Source organism: Apium graveolens, chromosome 1 (genome assembly GCF_009905375.1).
Source record: "Apium graveolens cultivar Ventura chromosome 1, ASM990537v1, whole genome shotgun sequence".
Taxonomy (NCBI): domain Eukaryota; kingdom Viridiplantae; phylum Streptophyta; class Magnoliopsida; order Apiales; family Apiaceae; genus Apium; species Apium graveolens.
Window position 1 is genome coordinate 64,410,867 of NC_133647.1, and position 24,181 is coordinate 64,435,047.

Here is a 24,181-nt window from a genome sequence, read left to right on the forward strand (position 1 = left end):
GTCTCGTAATATCCCCTCCGTCTCACAGAATGGGATACATCTCCTGATGATCTGGTCAGCTCCTTATCTAAACAAATATGGTTCATCCCACATGTACCACTTCACCTCATGTAGAAACTTCTTCTTTTGAGCCGCATTCATATTATGAGGCATTATATTGCTGACAAGATAGTTCACAATGTCTGCGAACCATGGCTCTTCCTCCTGAACTGCGAACAACTGCTCATCCATAAAAGATTCGTTGATCAATGTCTTATCATGTGAAGTAGAAACGGGATTCTCCAGTCTAGAGAGATGGTCAGCTACTTGATTTTCAGTACCTTTTCGATCCTTAATCTCTAGCTTAAATTCCTAAAGCAAGAGCACCCAACGAAAAAGTCTAGGCTTCGAATCCTTCTTTGAGACCAGCTAGCGAATGGCAGCGTGATCAGTGAATGCTGTCACCTTTGTCCCAAGTAGATAAGATCAAAATTTTTCGAAACCAAATACTATAGCCAAGAGCTCCTTCTCAGTAGTGGTGTAGTTCATTTGAGCTCCATTAAGCGTCTTACCTGCATAGTAGACCACATGAAAAATATTATTCTTGTGCTACCCAAGAACTGCTCTCACTGCATAATCACTCGTATCGTACATCATCTCAAAAGTATCTGTCCAATCAGGTGCCGTAATAACTGGTGCAGTTATTAAACTCTTCTTGAGAGTCTCGAATGCTGCCAAGCATTCATCATCAAATTTGAAAGGCACATCTTTCTCGAGCAAGTTGTAAAACGGCTTAGATATCTTAGAGAAGTCCTTGATGAAACGTTGATAAAAACCCGCATGACCAAGAAAACTACGGATTCCTTTCACAGAAATAGGTGGCGGAAGATTTTTAATGACTCCCACATTGGCTTTATCCACCTCAAGACCTTTACTAGAGACTTTATGCCCAAGAATGATGCCTTGTTGCACCATGAAGTGACATTTTTCCCAATTGAGTACCAAATTAGTTTCCACACACCTTTTGAGCACCAAACGAAGATTATTCAAGCATTCATTAAATGAATGTCCAAAGACGGAGAAGTCGTTCATGAACACTTTGACATTATTTCCAATCATATCAGATAATATTGCCATCATACATCTATGAAAAGTGGCAGGTGCACCACATAGGCCAAAAGAAACTCTGTGAAAAGCAAACGTGCCAAATGGACAAGTGAAAGTAGTCTTTTCTTGATCTTCTGGTGCAATGCAAATCTGATTGTAACCCGAATAGCCATCTAGAAGACAATAATACTCATGACCAGCCAACCTGTCAAGCATCTGATCAATAAATGGAAGAGGGAAGTGATCATTCCTTGTGGCTTTGTTCAACTTTCTGTAGTCCATATATACCCTCCATCATGTGACTGTTCGAGTGGGGATGAGCTCGTTCTTCTCATTTGCTACCACAGTAATTCCTCCTTTCTTAGGTACACATTGCACAGGGCTCACCGAACAACTATCAGAAATAGGATATATGATTCCTGCATCCAGCCACTTTAGAATTTCCTTCTCCACCACTTCTTTCATGATATGATTTAGTCTTCGCTGTTGCTCAACAGTTGGCTTGCTACCTTCCTCTAGCAGAATTTTATGCATGTAGTACGAAGAGCTGATCCCTTTTATATCTGCTATAGTCCATCCGATGGCCAATTTGAATTCTCTTAAGATCCCCAAGAGCTTGTCCTCATCGCTACCTGAAAGGTCAGATGCAATAATAACAGGCAAAGTAGATGCATCACCTAAGAAAGCATACCTCAAGTGTTCAGGCAATGGTTTAAGCTCCAAAATAGGTGCTTCCTCAATAGATGGTTTGAGCTTTCCCTCAACATTCTTGAGATCAGTATTACCAAGAGATTCAAATGGTATGTCTAGCTTTCGCTTCTAAAGAGAAGCATTTAGAAATTGTAGTTGCTCATTGTCTTCCTCATCTTCACTGTCAAATTCCCCCAATAAGGTTTTTTCTAAGGCATCAGACCTTAGCACATGATCAAGTTCTGAAGTTACCGCAGAATCAATCAAATCCACCTTGAAGCACTCCTCATCTTCTGTAGGGAATTTCATCGCATTGAATACATTGAATGTTACATCCTGATCTTGTACCCGCATAGTAAGTTCACCTTTTTGCACATCTATCAAGGTACGGCCTGTAGCCAAGAAAGGTCTTCCCAAGATTATGGGAATCTTCTTATCTTCCTCGAAATCCAGAATGACAAAGTCTGCAGGAAAGATGAGCATATCCACCTTTACTAACACATCCTCCACGATGCCTCGTGGGTATGTAATAGAATGATTAGCCAATTGTAGAGTCATGTAGGTGGGCTTTGGATCAGGCAAATTCAGCTTTTTGAAGATAGACAACGGCATCAGATTGATGCTTGCTCCCAAATCGCAAAGGCACGTGTCGAATGATAACTTGCCAATGGTGCAAGGAATGGTGAAGCTACCTAGATCTTTAAGCTTTGGAGGTAATTTTTGTTGCAGTACAACACTGCACTCTTCCGTTAGAGCAACGGTATCAAGATCATCCAGTTTCACCTTCCTTGAAAGAATACCTTTCATGAATTTTGCATAACTAGGCATTTGCTCCAGAGCCTCAGCGAAAGGTATGTTGATGTGAAGTTTCTTAAAACACCTCCAGAAACTTACCAAACTGCTTATCCAGCTTTTGTTTTTGCAATCGCTTAGGAAAAGGTGGTGGAGGATAGAGCTGTTTCTCCCCTGTATTACCCTCAGGCAGAGTGTGTTCAACAGTAGTCTTCCTTGGTTCTGCCTCTTTCTCTTTTTGCTTTTCTTCTCCATCTTCAACTTCAGCTTCTCCATCTTTTGCTTTTTCAGCTTCAGCAACTTTTCTAGACCTTAAGGTAATAGCTTTGATTTGCTCTTTAGCTTCCTTCCTGCCTGGAACGTCAGTATCGCTTAGAAGTGTGCCAGGTTGACGATTGAGCACGACATTGGCTATTTGACCGATTTGATTCTCCAAGGTCTTGATAGAAATAGCCTGACTTTTGCACAACAGCTTTAGCTCCTCGAAATCACCACTATAAGGTGGAGCAACACCTCCTTGTTGATGATATGATTGCCTTTGAGCATATTGCTGAGGTTGCTGAAATCCAGGTGGATTAAACTGCTTACTTAGAGCTTGCTGATATGGTTGCTGAACAGCATTCTGAGTATTACTCCAGCTGAAATTGGGATGATTTCTGTTATTAGGATGATAAGTAGCTGGTACAGGCTGTTGCGGTCGCTGATAATTGTTCACATACTGAACATATTTATTAACAAGAGAACACTGATCCATAGCATGAGAGCCTGCACAAAGCTCATAGATAATACCTATCTGGTTGACTCCATAGTTGGCTAAAGAATCGACCTTCATAGACAGCGCTTGGAGTTGCGCCGCAATAGCTGTAGCTGTATCAACTTCATCATCCTTTGAGTTGGGTTTTGATGCTCGTTTGCAACCATAGTTTCAATAAGATTATAGGCCTCAGTATAGCTTTTGGCCCACAAGGTGCCTCCAGTTGCTGCATCGAGCATGTGCCTAGATTGGGCCCCCAAACCATTATAGAACCCAGTGATCATCATCCAGTCAGGCATACCATGATGTGGACACTTTCTCAACATCTCCTTATAGCGCTCACAAGCTTTGCACATAGATTCTGTTGGTTGCTGTGCAAACTGAGTAAGAGCACTCCTCATAGCCGCATTCTTTGCCATTGGATAAAACTTCACCAGAAACTTTTGCACAAGATCTTCCCAAGTAGTGATGGACCCAGCTGGTAAAGAATGTAACCAGTCCTTAGCTTTATCCCTCAGAGAGAATGGGAAAAGCCTCAGCTTGATAGCCTCATCAGTAACACCATTATATTTGAAAGTACTGCAGATCTCGACAAAATTCCTGATATGCATGTTGGGATCTTCAGTCGCAACACCTCCGAAAGAAACATAATTCTGCACCAACTGAATAGTGCCCGACTTGATTTCGAAAGTATTGGCCTGAATAGCCGGATGAATGATGCTTGACTGAATGTCATCAATTTTAGGTCAAGAAAAGTCTAGAAGAGCTGGATCTGCTGGAACTATACGATCACCCATGATTACCGGTTCTTTCTTTTCACTCTCTTTATCTGAATCTTCAAAATCTATCTTCTCTGGAATATCAAGAATTGAATCTGTCTCCTCAGCCATATCTAGAATCCTCTTGCGAGTGCGAGAACGTGTTTGCATAAATGCTCGCTAGAGTACCTGAAACACAACCGGAAACAATAAGTAACAAGTCTTAATCAATGAGTCCTAATGACCACTGATGGCAAGTACATAAACTAAACAACTTAACACCGAGTCCCCGGCAGCGGCGCCAAAAACTTGTTAGGCACAAAGCATGCGCTAATAATTCACGCAAGTATACGCGTTCACAAGTAATATAGAATAATTTCTAGTTCATTCCCACAGAGACTCAGACTAATTATGTTTTATAAACACTTACTCACCAATGTATGATTACTTCTCAATATCAAGACAATAACACTAAAGGTTGATTAACTAATTAATAACTATGAAAATTAAACACTTAAATTGACACTTGAATTAAAAATATTAAACACACATGAGATCATAACTTCATTACTACTTCCTTCAATAGTCATTATTATTACCCTTAGCATGTAACGGTGATGACATTAATCGAACAACACGAAACTGATAAAAGCCAACTTTCGTTGCACAAGTAATTCTACCAAGCATCCAAAATTAAGATAGAAGTTGAATAGGCATCAATTACTTTGAGACCCTATATGTCTACAGAATTTGACAACATAACGATTTAAGCGCAAGTTATTCATTATGATTACACAGGGCAAGTAAAACGGTTAGAGTTACCCACTAATCATGCATACAATACATGAACCTATGCCAGCATGGCAAGTTCTAAATCTCAAGATTCACCGTCGCTTCATAAGAGATTAAGAGGCTATCTTATATGTTCACAATGCACATAAGAGGAATAAGCACAACCTATGCTAGATATCATACAACCATCACATACCAAGGTATTGAACAATTAACTATATAAATCCATAGTAAATCCGCTATGACCCCATGATCACAATTAGCCTATGATAGAACTCATCGTCACCATGGGTTCATATGAAAACATGATAATAACACGACAATATAAACTAATAAAAATACTTATTAAAACCAGAGTTCGTCACAAGAGTATTAAGGTTCAAAGTAAAGAAAACTAACATCCATTGTTACAATGAATAAAAGAATCACAAGATAACGTATGCTTTCTCTTTTTCGTTGTGGTGTGCTAAAACGGTCTTCTTAATATTCTCTCCTTGCTCCTTGCTTGGTTGATACTTGTTCTTTGTTGCTTGTTTATTGTGAAATGTCTCCCAAGATTGCTTATATAAGAATCCATAAGAAACAGCGCCGTCAGAAGCCCACTAGAAGTCTAACTAGAAAATCCAGAATTAATTATTCCGACCCTAGGCGGCCCCCAGGTCCCAAGCGGGCGCCTGCACCTCCAGGAGGTCGCCCCACATCCCAGGCGGGCGCCTGGACAGCTTCTGAAAAATTCCAATTTCTGGTCCTGATTTTGCTGATTTCTTCGCACAACTCCCCGCAACTGATTCCAAGTACTTCCCTAGGCTTATTTTGATGAAATCCCCCTAAATTCGCAAGTTATACCCTGAAATGCAAAAAACACTAGAAAAAGGCATCAAATACAGAAAATACTTGATTTCAAAACATCAATTCTAGCCATTATAAGACATTCTAAGTGGTATAAAATGCCACTCATCACAAATCTCCTTACCATTTCTGTAAATTTTAGCAATTCTTCTTTTCAATGCTGAATCAGCTGGATTTTTGTAAAATGCTATAGATCTTGACAACAGCTTCTTTTCATCTGGCTTTGGTGTCTCATACACTATATCCATAGGATTCTTGTTTGAAAACTTAGGATAGTTCCTTTTGGCCTTCATAATGAGATCTTTCTTTGGAGATTTGATACAGGAAGTTTGACCTCTTTCCAAATAGTTCATACTTATGTCATGCACAGAAATTTTCATGACTTTAAAGTGATGATTGAAGACTTTGTCTGGCTTCTGAATTGGCCCAAACTTTTGTTGGATATCTGCATCTATTTTTCTCCGTTTTTCTTTTATTTCCTTATCTAAAGCTGTAATATCAAGCATCTTGGGATTTGATTTCAACTCAAGCTTTTCAGTTGCTCTTTGGATTAGAACATTGTTAACCAACACTGGTGGCTTTGTGAAAGCAATTGCTGGCACAATCACTTTGCTGACTTGTATGTTTAACACTTTTTGCTCCTCCTCACTTCTTGACTCCCCTTGACTGAATAAGACAATTGAGCTTGCTTTCTCCCCCTAAGAAGAGGTTTCTTTCTCCCCCTTTTTGTTATCAGCAAGTTGAGTAGAAGAAGGGCTTTGTGCTGCCACTAGCCTTTGAAGCAAGTCTGTTTGCTGTGCCTGATGTAGATGTATAGCTATTAGAGAGGCTTTCATTGCTGTCATCCTTTTCTCCAAGGAATCCACCTTGGTGGCAAGATCAGTGTTCTTCCTTAATTGTCTTTTGATATCAAGCATTGTAGCTTTTGGAAGTTTTACATCTAATCTATCAACTATATCCTTTTTCACTTGAGTGATCTCTATTTTGATAGAAGTGATATCCTGATTGTGTTGGAAGCCTTGGATTTGTTGTAGTTGGAGAGAAGCAAGATGTGCTTGCAGAAGCTTCTTGGTGTTAACATTTTTGGATGATTGAAGAGCAGACTGTGTTTGATTGATAAGTTAGATGAGTGTGGTCTTGAAATGATGTTCATCACATTTCTTGGAGAAGGCCCATTATATCATGCCTGATCTGGAACTAGGGACTACTTCTCCCCCTTGTGTCCAATGGATCTTCTTCACTTTCTTCATCCTCACCACCAAAGAAATATTCTGAACCATCAGTCTCATAGTCAATATCACCAGCTGTAGAGGGCAGAGCTGTGATTGTATCCTTTGCTCTTTGCATAGACTGTATGGTGTGCACCAAATTTAGCATTCTTTCAGCATTATCATTGCCCTGTCCAGCTAGAAGTTGATATGCTGGAACAGGGTGAGTAAATATCTCAGCATCCAAGGAGGTAGAATCTATAACAGTTTGACTTTGCTGAGATAGTCTCTCCCTGTCTGCATCCTGGACATTCATTAACTCACTAGCAATGACATCCACCCTTATTTCTCCTGTACCTGCATTTCTCTCATTATCTCTCTTTTCTTGCATCAAGGTCTCACCTTGGTTTCCCACCCTCACACCCTCACCTTCACCATCTAAGGTGGGACTCCTCTCACTCACTTTTGCCAGTCCTGAAGAAATGGACTAATTAGATCACTCTTTTTCTCTCCTTTTTCCTGGGAGCAACCCAGACTCTCACTCAAATCACTCCCTTCCCTCAGTCCTAAGAGTGATTGCACTACTACTAAGTCCTCTACACTTTTAAGAATTGATAAAATTTGAAGCTGTGCAGAGACACCAGATGGATGAGGAATATCCATCGGGTTAGCAGTTTGACTATCCGACGAATGACTGCTGTTAAGCTTATCCGTCGGGATACAATCACTACTCGACGGATGATAAATATCCATCGAGATAGAAGAATAATTGAGTTTGGAGTGGAGACTATTGTAGACTCTGTGCAGATTGATGAAAATTTTGGTACAAATGTCTCAACAGTCTTAGAAAGGAAAGGTAAATGAGCCAACAAATCATCTAAAAGATGATGCTCACTTACTTGGATTTTTGGCTTCTCCAAGAGAGTTAAAGATGGAGAATTTGGTTGAGATGTATGAATCATATCAACATCCAATGAGTGTGTGGTAGAATTTTGTGTTTCAAGTGCTTCAATTATGAGAGATTTTGGCTGTGACTCCACATTTATTGGAGCCACATCAACCTAACTTTGAGATGGTGCAGTGACTGGGTCTTTATCACCAGTTTGCACAGTGTGTGAACCTTGTGCATCCCCAAGGGTTTTTGGTTTCTTTTTTCTGGTATAAGTTTGTGGTGAGATTGTGTCTTTTACCCTTTTGGCCTGTGCTTTTGGCTGAGAGCTTTGTTCAATAGTCACATCCTTTTGGGAGGATGCAACTAGTAATGATCTTAAATCCTTATTAAGCACTGCAGTTTGTTGAGAAACTGTAGTGTGGCTAGGCTGGAAAACACTCACCTCTCCAACCTTATCCTTAGGGCTTCTTTGATTTTCACCCTGTCCCTCACCTTTCTTGCCCACCTTCACACTCCCCTCTTTAGGTTTGGTGGATTTTACAACTGATTTCTTTTAAAAGAAATCAGAGGGGGCTTTCTTAGCTTTGGATTTAAGAACTTTTGTTGGTTTGATAGCTTGGGTAGGCAAATGTTGGGTCATTGACACAGTTGCCATAGCTACTCTAGAAAGCAAAGAAATTTTTGAGGTTGGAAGAGTGGAGACAGAAGAAATTAACTCACTTACCTGATGTCCCTCCATTACTGGAAAGTAGTATAAGGGAACCTCCTTGTGATAGTTTGCTCTGTTTAAATCTGCAATGATCCTTCTTTATTGAACCCAAAATTTTAACTTGTTGGTCGGGTTCTCAATCATAATATCTTCAATAAGATAGTTAGCAAGCATCATAAAGAATCTAGCATAATAGACACTTTTAACTCTCTTATTGATCTCTCCTAACTTAAAGCCTAACTCAAACAAAACCAAATCACTGAAATTAAAGTACTTATCAGTAACTAGCATGTAAATCATGTTAAGCATAGAAATGTTTATATAGTCAAAGTTACTAACTTTACCAGAAAACACCTTAGTTACCACATCACACAGATAACTCCATTCTTTCCTAAGACCCAACCTCATAATTTCACTTAATTTAGAAGTAGTGAGTGCATAGCCCATGGAATTAAGCATATTAACAATGTCAGTGTCTGTGTGTGGAGCAGTTACAGTATTATCAGTGTCACACCCCCAACTTAACAAACACAATATATAACTATTACAATATTTAAAAGAAAGTAAATATAACCGAATCCAAGATCTTACAGTTTAGGGTTTGGAATAGCCCAACACTACCATCTATTACAACTGATTTTAATATCGAGTCCTCACACAAAACTATCTCTTATTCTACCTGAGCTCGAACATACGCATCGGCGTCACAAGTCTTACGTGATGTCTGCTTGAATCTAACCATAGCAGCTAGCTGCAATATCAGGGTTAAAGCAAGGAGTGAGCCAAATGCTCAACAAGTGCTAAACAATACGGTACAAAGCATAAATCGAGATATTAAAGAATGACAATGCGAAGATATAGCTAATAATAACCAGAGATGAAATTTTGGGTGATGGCATCATTTGCTTGAATCAAAACATTTTCAAAATCATATCTTAATCAAAATCATTTTATGACGCTACGGATTACAACCGGTGATCAGCCGCGAAGTAATCCCGAACCTCGCTGGGTTCTAAAATATTTATGGGATCCCTAGGCAACTTTTAAGCCTACAATATAAGTGTGGAAGGGACTCGCGTCTCAGTCCAGATCCACTATTCAAGAAAACATTTATCCCCCTTTGGGACTGAAAATCCACATTTTAATCATTTCAAAAAACTGATGCCGATTTATAATAAAATCTCTTAAATAGTAAACATTTTTATCAAGGGATTATAGATCAACTTTGAAACACTAGAAATATGTCACCAAATCTCAGGGCCATGATCCACTAGACTTTACTATATTAGGGTGATTGAAAGGTTTCCATTTACAAGAACTTTGACAAGGAGATTAACAATACTATTGGATAATATGAAAGAGTAATGCCAAACTAGGCTTAAAGCAATGATTTTAGACAAGGTATAGGTATTAGAACATCAAGAAGATAAGCATCACTGGTTACAAGTATACTAGAGGTGTTAAGGTATAAAGAAAGTGTTCATTAGCTTAAGGTATATCAGGATGTCAAATTTTAGGGTAAGAATAGGGTTATCAATCAATCATAAACAACTTTAAAGAATATCTGGCTTTTAGGTATCAAGGAAAAGTTTCTATTGGGGTTCAAGCATCCGGGTGGGATGTTCAAGACTTCTCAGGGATCAATAACATGTTAAACAAAAGGGTCAATCAAGTATTATAACGAATCTTTATTTTATCAAGGCATTCCAATGACTCTGATATACTAGCATGATACGACTTTTGATCTACTTGCTATAAGTACTTGAGGGTTCATGGCATTTCTATATATTACTAAGATAGATTTGAGAATCACTTGGTTCACGTATAACAAGATAACTCAGGATACTCGCATCATATATATATAAAAGCTAGTTATCATACATTCGCAATGTAAATGAAAAAGCAGGTTGAATCACTTGCCTTGAGAAAGGCTGGACTGGTCTGGCAGGTAGGAGAAACTGGAAGCTTTACTCGACCTTTATGGAAAGTTTACCCTCGTCTCGAGATCCTACACAATTAATAATAACCTCATTATAATATATTCTCACCAACTCAAGCTATTTTTAACCCGAAATTAAACACAAGTGCCACTTAGGCCTATATGCACGAAATTTATAATCACCTTATAAATACAATAGTACACAGAGCCACATATACTCACATACCATATTTTAATACCAAATAATATCACACACACCATAATGCAACACTAGGCTTGGATGATCTCGATCCCCAACTAAGTCACTTGATCGCTAAACTAGACAAAGTCTTCAACTTTGATGTCCTAACTCGATGTGCCTTTACTAAACTATCCAAAACTTATTGACCCTAACTTGGGCCTTTCACTCCAATGGCTTTATGCTATCTTGCAACCATAATGGTCAACCTAGGTCTCACTCATAAGTGCTCTAAAACTATGTGATAAGTGAAAGTGCTTACTAAGGAAAATTTCAGAATGACATCTATGGTTTCTTGAGTTCATTAGACACCCTTAGACTACAAGTTTACCTCCAAAACTTCTACACTAGACTCTTCTGACCATAAGGCATCTCCCAAACTCGATGTGGCTCAAGGGCCTAGCTTGGGCCTCTTTGGGCCTAAGCTTAAAGTCCATGGTTCCCCTATTTTTCTGGGCAGAAAATGCCCTGACTTGAACTAACTTGTGACACATGATTCTAACTCAAATCCTATGCACTATGGCTGGAAAAACTCCTCTGACACTCTCTCTAACTAAGGCTCAACAGGGCCTAATGAGGGCCTACCCATGACATGGTCAAAACTTCTTAATTCTAAGTTATAACAAAACTGTCCCCTGCTGGACAGATTTTGTGATTCTACTCGTGCACCTAACCAAACGACTTATAAACCTCCAACAAATACCTAAAACCTTTTATATCTCCCAGTGCTAGCTTCTGGTGGCTTGGGCTTCAAAGTGCACAACAAATGCTCATTCAAAACTTCCCCATAAACTAGTGCATCAAATCTGGAAAAATGCAACCACTAACTATTCTCCTTCCACCTTGACTCTCGCTTAACAACCAAGCATTCAACCTTTACTAAAGCAAACCTAGTGCATTAATATCCTAAAATAGTGTCTCAACAGGAGTGGAGATCATCCATACCCAAGAACAACAACATGTAACTAAAAATATAACATGCAACTCATGGAAAATACTTAACAAGATTTCGGCTAAGGCATAAAGTTTAAATTCTTTCAAATTCGACTTACACCTATTACTCTTCCTTAATAATCATGAAATATATATTCTCTTATCTATTAATAAGAAATATATCATGGAACAATCTATCTCAAGTACAATTATTTCGAATTTATAGATTTTTAAACATATAAACATGATTTCGAAAAGAGTAGCATGCACAACATAGTTAATTATCATTTTAACATCTTAAAACTAGCATGCATGGCTAAATATGATTATATAATTAAATTTCAGTAGCATGCAAAGGATTTTAAAGCATGGTTTCTTCATAAAACACTTAGTTAGTACATATATAAAATGTATCTCATAGAGAGCTCTTGAATTCACAAGAATCAAGAGTTTCTCTTTGGAGATCACACAAGAACTACACATGCAACCATGAAACTTTAACTCCCAAGTCACAAAACTCTTGGGAAGTATATAAAATGAATATAGGTAGAAGATTTACACTAGGGAAATTGAGAAATGGAATGAAAAATGGAAGGGAGTGGGGGATGGGGGGCTTCGGCTGAGAGCAACAAGGGAGGGAGGGGAGGAGAGAAAAATGAGGTGTGTTGGAGTGTGGAGTGAGTGAAAATGACTTCTCCCACTTTGTTTTTGGTTTTATTGGCAAAAAGAATGAGTGGAAATGAGAATGTACAAAAATATCCTATAGGTAAAGTTAGGCCATTTTGCATGCAAGGTTAGTGTGGTAATTTGGTAATTAACAAATGAGTTAGTGGGGTTGGAAAGGTCTCCTTTGCCCTCTGAGAGAATAGAAGGGTGATTTGCATGCAAGGGCTTCTATGTAATTTGCTAATTATAACAAATAAAATTTGTAAAGATTTATTTTTATAAAATAAAATACAAGTTCAAAAATTATAAAATTTATACCATAAAATAACTTGAATTTTTAGAAATTTTATAAAATCACTTTTGAAATTTGTGAACAAAATAACTTTTAAAAGAAAATTTCTCCGAGGTTTAGAATATTCCTTATAAATCAAAAATAAAGGAAATAAATAAACTTTTGCTTTGAAAAAATCATATACTACATAAAGCAAATTTATAATGCAGAAATTTTCATTCACACAAACGTACAACCATTAAGTATAATTACATTCGGCTCTAATATTATACCAAGTCCACAAATAATATTACACAAAATGCCGGTCGTAACATCCTCTCCCCCTTAAGGGATTCTGTCCCCAGAATCTAAGAGAACAGATGAGGATACCGGGAACGCATATCAGACTCTAACTCCCAAGTTGATTCTTCGACCTTGGGGTTCCTCCAAAGTACTTTCACTAACCTTACCGACTTATTCCTAAGACTCTTCACTTGCCAGTCGAGTAATTTGACAGGTTGCTCCACAAATGACAGGTCTGCCTGAATTTCTACAGGTTCATATTCTATCACATGGCTGGCGTCAGGATTGTACTTCTTAAGCAATGACACATGAAACACATTATGCACATGCTGATACTGAGGTGTTAAGGCTAACTCGTAGGCCACCTTCCCCACTTGACTCAAAATTTCAAAATGACCTATATATCTAGGTGCTAACTTCCCTTTCTTGCCAAATCTAGACAACCCTTTTCTTGGTGACACCTTCAACAAAACGGTTTCGCCTACTTGGAATCTAACATCCTTACGCGCTGGATCCGCATACTTCCCCTGTCTATCTTGAGTAGCAAGCAACCTTTTCTGAATTAACTTGACTGTCTCATGCAACTATTGTACCAATTCCGAGCCTAGAATCCTTCCTTCTCCTACTTCATCCCAACTTGTCGGTGATCTACATTTTCATCCGTACAAAGCTTCGTATGGTGGCATGCCAATACTGGAGTGATAGCTGTTATTATAAGAGAATTCTACTAATGGCAAGTGATCGTCCCAACTTCCTGCAAAATCGATTGCACAACTGCGCAACATGTCCTCGATTGTTTGAATTGTCCTTTCGCTCTGACCATCAGTCTGCGGGTGGTACGCCGTACTCATGTTCAACTTCGTGCCAAGACTTTCTTGAAATTGCTTCCAGAATCTCGAGTTAAATCGGGGATCTCTGTCTGAAACTATCGATACGGGTACTCCATGCCTTAGTACGATTTCTCGCACGTACAGATGAACCAACCTGTCCAATGACGACTTCTCATTAATTGGAAGGAAATGCGCCGACTTCGTAAGGCGATCAACTATAACCCATATAGCGTCATGTCCGTATTTCGTTCGCGGTAGTCCCACTATAAAGTCCATAGCAATATTTTCCCATTTCCATTCTGGAATCTTTAGGGGCTGAATTAATCCGCTTGGTCGTTGATGTTCTGCCTTAACTTTCTGAGAAGTATAACACTTTGCAACCCATTCTGCCACCTCTCGCTTCATATTTGGCTACCAAAAGTTCTGCTTTAAGTCCTGATACATCTTGGTGCTTCCCAAGTGGATTGAAAATCTTGAATTGCGGGCTTCTTGCAGAATCTCATTCTTCAATTCAGGTACATGAGGAATCCAAATTCTTGAGGAAAACCTTAGTATACCTTGCTCATCCCTTTGAGCGCCAATCTCTTCTCCAGTTAGCTGATTCTTCTCTTTCTCCATTACTTCTTCCTGACATTTCTTTATCTTTTCCACTAGTGTTGGCTGAAAAGTCATTACACGACAAACTTCTTCAACTATTCCACTATCACAAAGTTCCAATCCAAATTTCTTAATCTCTTCAGATAATTCATTTGGTGTTGCTATCATATTCAGTCTTTCTTTCCTACTCAAAGCATCGGCTACAACGTTCGCCTTTCCAGGATGATAATTTATCGAGCAATCATAGTCCTTGATCAATTCCAACCATCTCCTTTGCCTCATATTGAGCTCCTTCTGAGTAAAAATGTACTTTAAACTCTTGTGATCCGTGTAGATTTCACACTTTTCTCCGTAGAGGTAATGTCTCCAAATCTTAAGTGTGAACACTATGGCGGCTAGTTCCAAGTCATGCGTCGGGTACTTCAATTCATGCGGTTTTAACTGTCTTGACGCATACGCGATCACCTTACTGTGTTGCTTTAGCATACAGCCCAATCCTTTATGTGAAGCATCGCTGAAAATCATAAAGTTTCATTGGTCGTCTGGTAGTACTAACACTGGAGCTGTTACCAATCTCTGTTTCAACTCTTGAAAGCTATCCTCACATTCTGCATTCCATTCGAACTTCTGATTCTTCCTGGTTAACTTAGTCAATGACGTGGCGATTTTCGAAAAATCCTTGACAAACCTTCCATAATACCCTGTCAATCCTAGAAAACTTCGCACTTCTGTAGGTGTCTTTGGCCTCTCACAACTCATAATCGCCTCAATCTTTGCCGGATCTACTTTAACTCCTTCATCTCCAATGACGTGTCCCAAGAATTGAACTTCCTTTAACCAAAACTCATATTTAGAAAACTTGGCATACAACCTCTCTTATCGGAGTATCTCCAATGCGATCCATAGATAATGCTTATGTTCTTCTTCCGACTTTGAATAAATAAGGATGTCATAAATAAATACCACTACGAACTTGTCCAAATACTTTTTAAATACCCGATTCATCAGATCCATAAATGCTGATGGGGCATTAGTCAATCCAAAAGGCATTACTAAGAATTCATAATGTCCGTATCTGGTCTTGAATGCTGTCTTGGGAATATATTCTTCTTTGATCTTTAATTGATGGTATCCTGATCTCAAGTCAATCTTTGAAAAGCACTTTGCTCCTTTCAGCTGATCAAATAGGTCATCTATTCTTGGTAGCGGGTAGCGGTTCTTAATCGTCACCTTATTCAACTCCCGATAATCTATACATAGCCACATACTTCCATCTTTCTTCTTTACAAACAGAACAGGTGCTCCCCATGGCGACGTACTTGGCCGTATCACTCCTTTGTCCAATAATTCTTGTAGCTGGCTCACCAACTCTTTCATTTCTGCTGGTGCCATCCTATATGGGGCCTTTGAAACTGGTTCTGTGCCAGGAGCAAGGTTGATCTCCAACTCGATTTGTCGATCTGGTGGTAAGCATGGTAGTTCGTCTGGAAACACATCTGGGAATTTGTTAACTACGGGAATATCTTCTATGCTGGGGTTGCCCTTTTCTGAATCCACTACATAAGCTAGGAACGACTCACAACCTTTTCTAAGTAACTTCTTAGCCTGAACGATTGTAAGAAACAGTTGCTCTTGCCTCTATCCCTTAAATACTACCTTCTCTCCACTCTTCCTCTTTAAATACACTTTCTTGGTCTTACAATTAATCTGGGCGTTATTCTTCCCTAACCAATCCATACCTAAAATTATATCGAACTCTCCCAACTTGAAGAGTATCAAGTCGGCTGAAAACTTATGCCCCGAAATATCAATCTCACACTTCGGACAGAACTGATTCACATGAATCTTTTCTTGGTTTGAAATTACCACATTTACTACCTCATTCATAACCTTTTTATCACATTGAAGTTTATCAACAAAAGTTTCTGATATGAAAGATCTCGTTGCTCCCGAATCAATCAATACTTTAGCTTTGACATTATTTAGTAAAAGTGTACCTGCTATCACCTCAGAGTTCTGAACAACATCCTTCATTTTCAAATCGAATATCCTTGCTCTTGCTTGCGGGGTTGTTGTAGGTGGTGGAGGTAATGCCAATACCTTGGCTGGCACGCTTGCACTCGTACTTGCCACATTCATTAGAGCTTTAACTGGTTCGGTTGTCTTGCACTCCCTAGCTATGTGCCCAGTCTTTCCACACATGTAACATGTAACTCCTGGTTTCGCCATCTTACACTTGTTTGCCAAATGTCCTTTCTGGTTGCACCTATAACATGTCATGCTCAACTTATTACACACTCCGGGGTGCCTTCTTCCACAATGCTTGCATTCCGGTCTCTGGAATCTGGTTTCTCCAACTTGCCTTTGACTTGTCTGGTTGTTCCCTTTCGATTCTTGTCTTTTGCCCAAATTCCCCTTCTTTTGAAAATTTCCGCCTTTATGGAATCCAAACCTCTTTACATTCCGATCTTGTGAATTTCCGGCTTCAGACTTTTCTCCATAAAATGGAACCTTTCTCTTCTTGTTATCCCTTTCCTTTCTTGACTGCATCCTATTATTCTCAATCAGAGCAGCTTTCTGTACTACTCCCGCATAAGTATCAAGCTCAAACATAGCCACTCTATCTCTGATCCAAGGCTCTAATCCTTGTTGAAATCTCTTTGCTTTTTCCTCCTCATTGCTGGTATACTTTATCACAAACCTTGACAACTCTGTGAACTTCTTCTCATACTCCAGTACAGTCATGTTCCCTTACTTCAATTCAAGAAATTTAAGCTCCATCTGATTTTGTATGTACTTAGGGTAATACTTTTCTAGAAATAACTTTTTAAATCTTTCCCAAGAAACTTGTTGATTTACTTCCATAGCTTTTACTGATTCCCACCAATAGATGACTTCGCCCTTCAAGAAGTAAGTAGCATATGGTGTCTTCTGATCGTCCCCCAACTGTACCAATTCAAAAGCCCTTTCCATCTCTTTAATCCATGTGTTAGCTATTATTGGGTCAGTGGTATCATGAAATGCAGGTGGATTCATATTCTGAAAATCCATGAAAGTGACAACTTGTCGAGGTGGTACTGGTGGATCAGGTGGTTGGTGTGGTTCACAGTTATCTTGGTTTTCAAATCGTTATTGAAGAGTTATTTGTTGTTGAGCTATAGTGTTGGTTTGTTATTGTAAATTTTCCAGTAATCGAAGAATATTTGGATCTGTGGTGGATGTGGTTGTTGGGTTCTTCTTTTTGGGTGGCATGATCCTGAAATAAGAGTTATGTCAAAACAGGTATGAATGATGGAATTAATTCGAGGGTATCGCATGGCATTCTTATTTACATTTGAGGTCAAATTTCAAATTAACAAATATGGTGATGCATATAAAGACGTAAGATAATAGTTGATAGCAAATGGAACGATAGTGCATAATATGGGAAATCTAAAGGTCTCAATACATCAAGATCAGGATAAAGTCTGATTCTAGTAATAACATGCTTATTTAAAGGAAACAACTGGGAATTCTACAAAGTCTGATAATACTACAACATGAAAGGTAGATAATGGAAAGAACTAAGATTCCACTCAATCGAAACGGGGCTTGGTAGTATTCTCCTCTCGAAGTGTCTTCACAATGCTCTGGAGCTCATCCGCCACCATCTGGATGATATACTGACTGGTACGGTCTCAGTGTGATGGCATTTCCTCAAGCTAAGTGTTGACATACTGCACCAAAGTCTCAAGTCTCGCAGTCATCTGCTCCTTAGGCTTCCCTTCATAGTTTCGGCTGTCCGAATACACGTTCTTCAATCGGTCTATCAGTCGGTCGTACTTGCCCTGAAGCATGTCAAACTCGCGCCTCAACTCAGCATACACGGAGAAAGCAATAGTGTCGTCCGACCCAGAGGATGATGAGGAGGGCGCCCTTTGCTGACAAACCAATAAGAGGGGTATTAATAATAAATTTACTTAACCTACTCTCTCGCATATTATCTATAACCTATACATATATCCTATAACCTATTTGGGCTGTCCAGGGACTCTAAACCGTAGCTCTGATACCAAAACCTGTCACACCCCCAACTTAACAAACACAATATATAACTATTACAATATTTAAAAGAAATTAAATATAACCGAATCCAAGATCTTACAGTTTAGGGTTTGGAAGAGCCCAACACTACCATCTATTACAACTGATTTTAATATCGAGTCCTCACACAAAACTATCTCTTATTCTACCTGAGCTCGAACATACGCATCGGCGTCACAGGTCTTACGTGCTGTCTGCTTGAATCTAACCATAGCTGCTAGTTGTAATATCAGGGTTAAAGCAAGGAGTGAGCCAAATGCTCAACAAGTGCTAAATAATACGGTATAAAGCATAAATCGAGATATTAAAGAATGACAATGCGAAGATATAGCTAATAATAACCAGAGATGAAATTTTGGGTGATGGCATCATTTGCTTGAATCAAAACATTTTCAAAATCATATCTTAATCAAAATCATTTTATGACGCTACGGATTACAGCCGGTGATCAGCCGCGATGTAATCCCGAACCTCGTTGGGTTCTTAAACATTAATGGGATCCCTAGGCAACTTTTAAGCCTACAATATAAGTTTGGAAGGGACTCACATCTCAGTCCAGATCCACTATTCAAGAAAACATTTATCCCCCTTTGGGACTGAAAATCCACATTTTAATCATTTCAAAAACTGATGCTGATTTATAATAAAATCTCTTAAATAGTAAACATTTTTATCAAGGGATTATAGATCAACTTTGAAACACTGGAAATATGTCACCAAATCTCAGGGCCATGATCTACTAGACTTTACTATATTAGGGTGATTGAAAGGTTTCCATTTACAAGAACTTTGACAAGGAGATTAGCAAGGCTATTGGATAATATGAAAGAGTAATGTCAAACTAGGCTTAAAGCAATGGTTTTAGACAAGGTATAGGTATTAGAACATCAAGAAGATAATCATCACTGGTTACTAGTATACTAGAGGTGTTAAGGTATAAAGAAAGTGTTCATTAGCTTAAGGTATATCAGGATGTCAAATTTTAGGGTAAGAATAGGGTTATCAATCAATCATAAACAACTTTAAAGAATATCTGGCTTTTAGGTATCAAGGAAAAGTTTCTATTGGGGTTCAAGCATCCGGGTGAGATGTTCAAGACTTCATAGGGATCAATAACATGTTAAACAAAAGGTTCAATCAAGTATTATAACGAATCTTTATTTTATCAAGGCATTCCAATGACTCTGATATACTAGCATGATACGACTTTTGATCTAGTTGCAATAAGTACTTGAGGGTTCATGGCATTTCTATATATTACTAAGATAGATTTGAGAATCACTTGGTTCACGTATAACAAGATAACTCAGGATATTCGCATCATATATATATAAAAGCTAGTTATCATACATTCGCAGTGTAAACGAAAAAGTAGGTTGAATCACTTGCCTTGAGAACGGCTGGACTGGTCTGGCAGGTAGGAGCAACTGGAAGCTTTACTCGACCTTTATGGCAAGTTTACCCTCGTCTCGAGATCCTACACAATTAATAATAACCTTATTATAATATATTCTCACCAACTCAACCTATTTTTAACCTAAAATTAAACACAAGTGCCACTTAGGCCTATATGCACGAAATTTATAATCACCTTATAAATACAATAGTACACAGAGCCACATATACTCACATACCATATTTTAATACCAAATAATATCACACACACCATAATGCAACACTAGGCTTGGATGATCTCGATCCCCAACTAAGTCACTTGATCGCTAAACTAGACAAAGTCTTCAACTTTGATGTCCTAACTCGATGTGCCTTTACTAAACTATCCAAAACTTATTGACCCTAACTTGGGCCTTTCACTCTAATGGATTTATGCTATCTTGCAACCATAATGGTCAACCTAGGTCTCACTCATCAGTGCTCTAAAACTATGTGATAAGTGAAAGTGCTTACTAAGGAAAATTTCAGAATGACATCTATGGTTTCTTGAGTGCATTAGACACTCTTACACTACAATTTTACCTCCAAAACTTCTACACTACTCTTCTGACCATAAGGCATCTCCCAAACTCGATGTGGCTCAAGGGCCTAGCATGGGCCTCCTTGGGCCTAAGCTTAAAGTCCATGGTTCCCCTGTTTTTCTGGGCAAAAAATGCCCTGACTTGAACTAACTTTTGACACATGATTCTAACTCAAATCCTATGCACTATGGCAGGAAAAACTCCTCTGACACTCTCTCTAACTAAGTCTCAACAGGGCCTAATGAGGGCCTACGCATGACAAGGTCAAAACTTCCTATTTCTAAGTGGCAACAAAACTATCCCCTGCAGGACATATTTTGTGATTCCACTCGTGCACCTAACCAAACGACTTATAAACCTCCAAAAAACACCTAAAACCTTTTATATCTCCCCGTGCTAGCTTCTGGTGGCTTGGGCTTTAAAGTGCACAGCAAATGCTCATTCAAAACTTCCCCATAAACTAGTGCATCAAATCTGGAAAAATGCAACCACTAACTATTCTCCTTCCACCTTGACTCTCGCTTAACAACCAAGCATTCAACCTTTACTAAAGCAAAACTAGTGCATTAATATCCTAAAATAGTGTCTCAATAGGAGTGGAGATCATCCATGCCCAAGAACAATAACATGCAACTAAAAATATAACATGCAACTCATGGAAAATACTTAACAAGATTTCGGCTAAGGCATAAAGTTTAAATTCTTGCAAATTCGACTTATACCTATTACTCTTCCTTAATAATCATGAAATATATCTTCTCTTATCTATTAATAAGAAATATATCATGGAACAATCTATCTCAAGTATAATTATTTTGAATTTATAGATTTTTAAACATATAAACATGATTTCGAAAAGAGTAGCATGCACAACATAGTTGATTATCATTTTAACATCTTAAAACTAGCATGCATGGCTAAATATGATTATATAATGAAATTTCAGTAGCATGCAAAGGATTTTAAAGCATGGTTTCTTCATAAAATACTTAGTTAGCACATATATAAAATGTATCTCATAGAGAGCTCTTGAATTCACAAGAATCAAGAGTTTCTCTTTGGAGATCACACAAGAACTACACATGCAACCATGAAACTTCAACTCCCAAGTCACAAAACTCTTGGGAAGTATATAAAATGAATATAGGTAGAATATTTACACTAGGAAAAATGAGAAATGGAATGAAAAATGGAAGGGAGAGGGGGATGGGGGGCCTTCGGCCGAGAGCAACAAAGGAGGGAGGGGATGAGAGAAAAATGAGGTGTGTTGGAGTGTGGAGTGAGTGAAAATGACTTCTCCCACTTTGTTTTTTCTTTTATTGGCAAAAAGAATGAGTGGAAATGAGAATGTACAAAAATGTCCTATAGGTAAAGTTAGGCCATTTTGCATGCAAGGTTAGTGTGGTAACTTGGTAATTAACAAATGCGTTAGTGGGGTTGGAAAGGTCTCATTTGCCCTTTGAGAGAATAGAAGGGTGATTTGCATGCAAGGGCTTCTATGTAATTTGCTAACTATAACAAATAAAATTTGTAAAGATTTATTTTTATAAAATAAAATACAAGTTCAAAAATTATAAAATTTATACCATAAAATAACTTGGATTTTTAGAAATTTTATAAAATCACTTTTGAAATTTGTGAACAAAATAACGTTTAAAAGAAAATTTCTCCAAGGTTTAGAATATTCCTTATAAATCAAAAATAAAGGAAATAAATAAACTTTTGCTTTGAAAAAATCATATACTACATAAAGCAAATTTATAATGCAGAAATTTTTATTTACACAAACGTACAACCATTAAGTATAATTACATTCGGCTCTAATTTTATACCAAGTCCACAAATAATATTACACAAAATACCGGTCGTAACAATCAGGAATCTTGAAGCATGCTTTAACAATATCACTATTTATGCAAAACTGCTTACCTTTCAGAGTGAATGTGATGGTCTTGCCTGTCAAGTTGTACACTGTAGTTGTCCATATCTCTTCAACAACCTCACAGTAAATGGTGGGTGATTCCAGCATGGCATAGTCGAGTTTGCAGTTCTTCACAAAATCCATCATTTTGTGATAGTCACCAGACTGTTGAATCTCCTTGTTCACCGAAGCCGAGAAGTTGTTTTTCTCATAGATATAACCGGTTTGAGACATAATTTTCACTACAGGTGCCATTGTTAGAGATTTGGAATTTGCAGAGAGAGAGTTTTCTTTTGAGAAGAAAGAAATTAGAGCAATTGAATCTTGAGAATTATAAAAGAAAAGAATAAAAGTGAATTTGCTTTTATATACTCTCAGAAATTTAACAGTAAAAAATAATAAAGTAAAATAAAGTAACCAATAAAAATTGCCCAAAATAGCCATTTAAAAATAAATAAACTGTAAAAATTCCGTCACTTATCCGTCATGTCATGCTTACAAGCTGTAAGTATACTCGATGGATAATGTTTCAGGGAGTTAACGGCTAAGATTGAGACAATTCGACGGATGAGGATAAATCAGTTATCCACCGAGTTATAAAATATTCCAGAAAAATAATTGATTTTATTGACAAATTGTATTCCGACGGATGATCAAACTCGATGGATAATGATAATCCGTCGGGATGTAAATTTTGACTTAGCCAAAATTTCATCCAAAACAGAGAAATCAATTAAATTTCTGGCTACATAACCACTTGCAAAAATATCTGAAATAATTCAAGAGAAATTAAGCATACCTAATTCACTTACCAACCTTGAAAAGGTGGATTCATCAAGTGGTTTGGTAAATATATCTGCAAGCTGCTTTTCACTTGGAATAAAATGCAGTTCCACAGTACCATTCATCACATGTTCTCTTATGAAGTGGTACTTGATGTCTATGTGCTTTGTTCTTGAATGCTGTACTGGATTTTCAGTGATGACAATTGCACTTGTGTTATCACAGAAAATAGGAATCCTATCCACTTGTAGACCATAGTCCAACAATTGGTTTTTCATTAACAAAATTTGTGCACAGCAACTACCAGCAGCAATATATTCAGCTTTAGTTGTAGAAGTAGAGACTGAATTTTGCTTTTTACTGAACCAGGACACAAACTTGTTTCCTAGAAATTGACAGGTTCCAGTTGTACTTTTCCTATCCATTTTACAACCTGCATAATCTGCACCTGAATAACCAGTCAGGTCAAAACCAAAATCTCTAGGGTACCAAATGCCAAGTTTTGGTGTTCCCTTGAGATATCTGAAAATTCTCTTAATAGCCACTATGTGAGATTCTCTAGGATCAGCCTGAAATCTATCACAAAGACAAGTAGCAAACATTATATCTGGCCTACTAGCTGTTAAGTACAGAAGTGAGCCAATCATGCCCCTATAACTTGAAATATCCACAGACTTTTCAGTAGTGTTTAATTCAAGCTTAGTTACAGTGGCCATGGGAGTTTTTACAGATGTGCAATCCATTAGATCAAACTTCTTTAAAATATCATGAATGTATTTAGTTTGACTAATGAATATTCCATCACTAACTTGCTTAACTTGTAAACCAAGAAAGTAAGTTAGTTCTCCCACCATGCTCATTTCATACTTACTTTGCATCAATTTGGCAAACTTTTTATAAAAAAATTTATTTGTAGAGCCAAATATAATATCATCTACATAAATTTGAACAAGTATACTAGAGCCACTAACATTTCTAAAGAATAATGTTTTATCCACAATACCTCTTGTGAAGTGATTTTCCAAAAGGAACTTTGATAAAGTGTCATACCAGGCTCTAGGTGCTTGCTTCAGTCCATAGAGTGCTTTCAAAAGATAGTAGACATGATTTG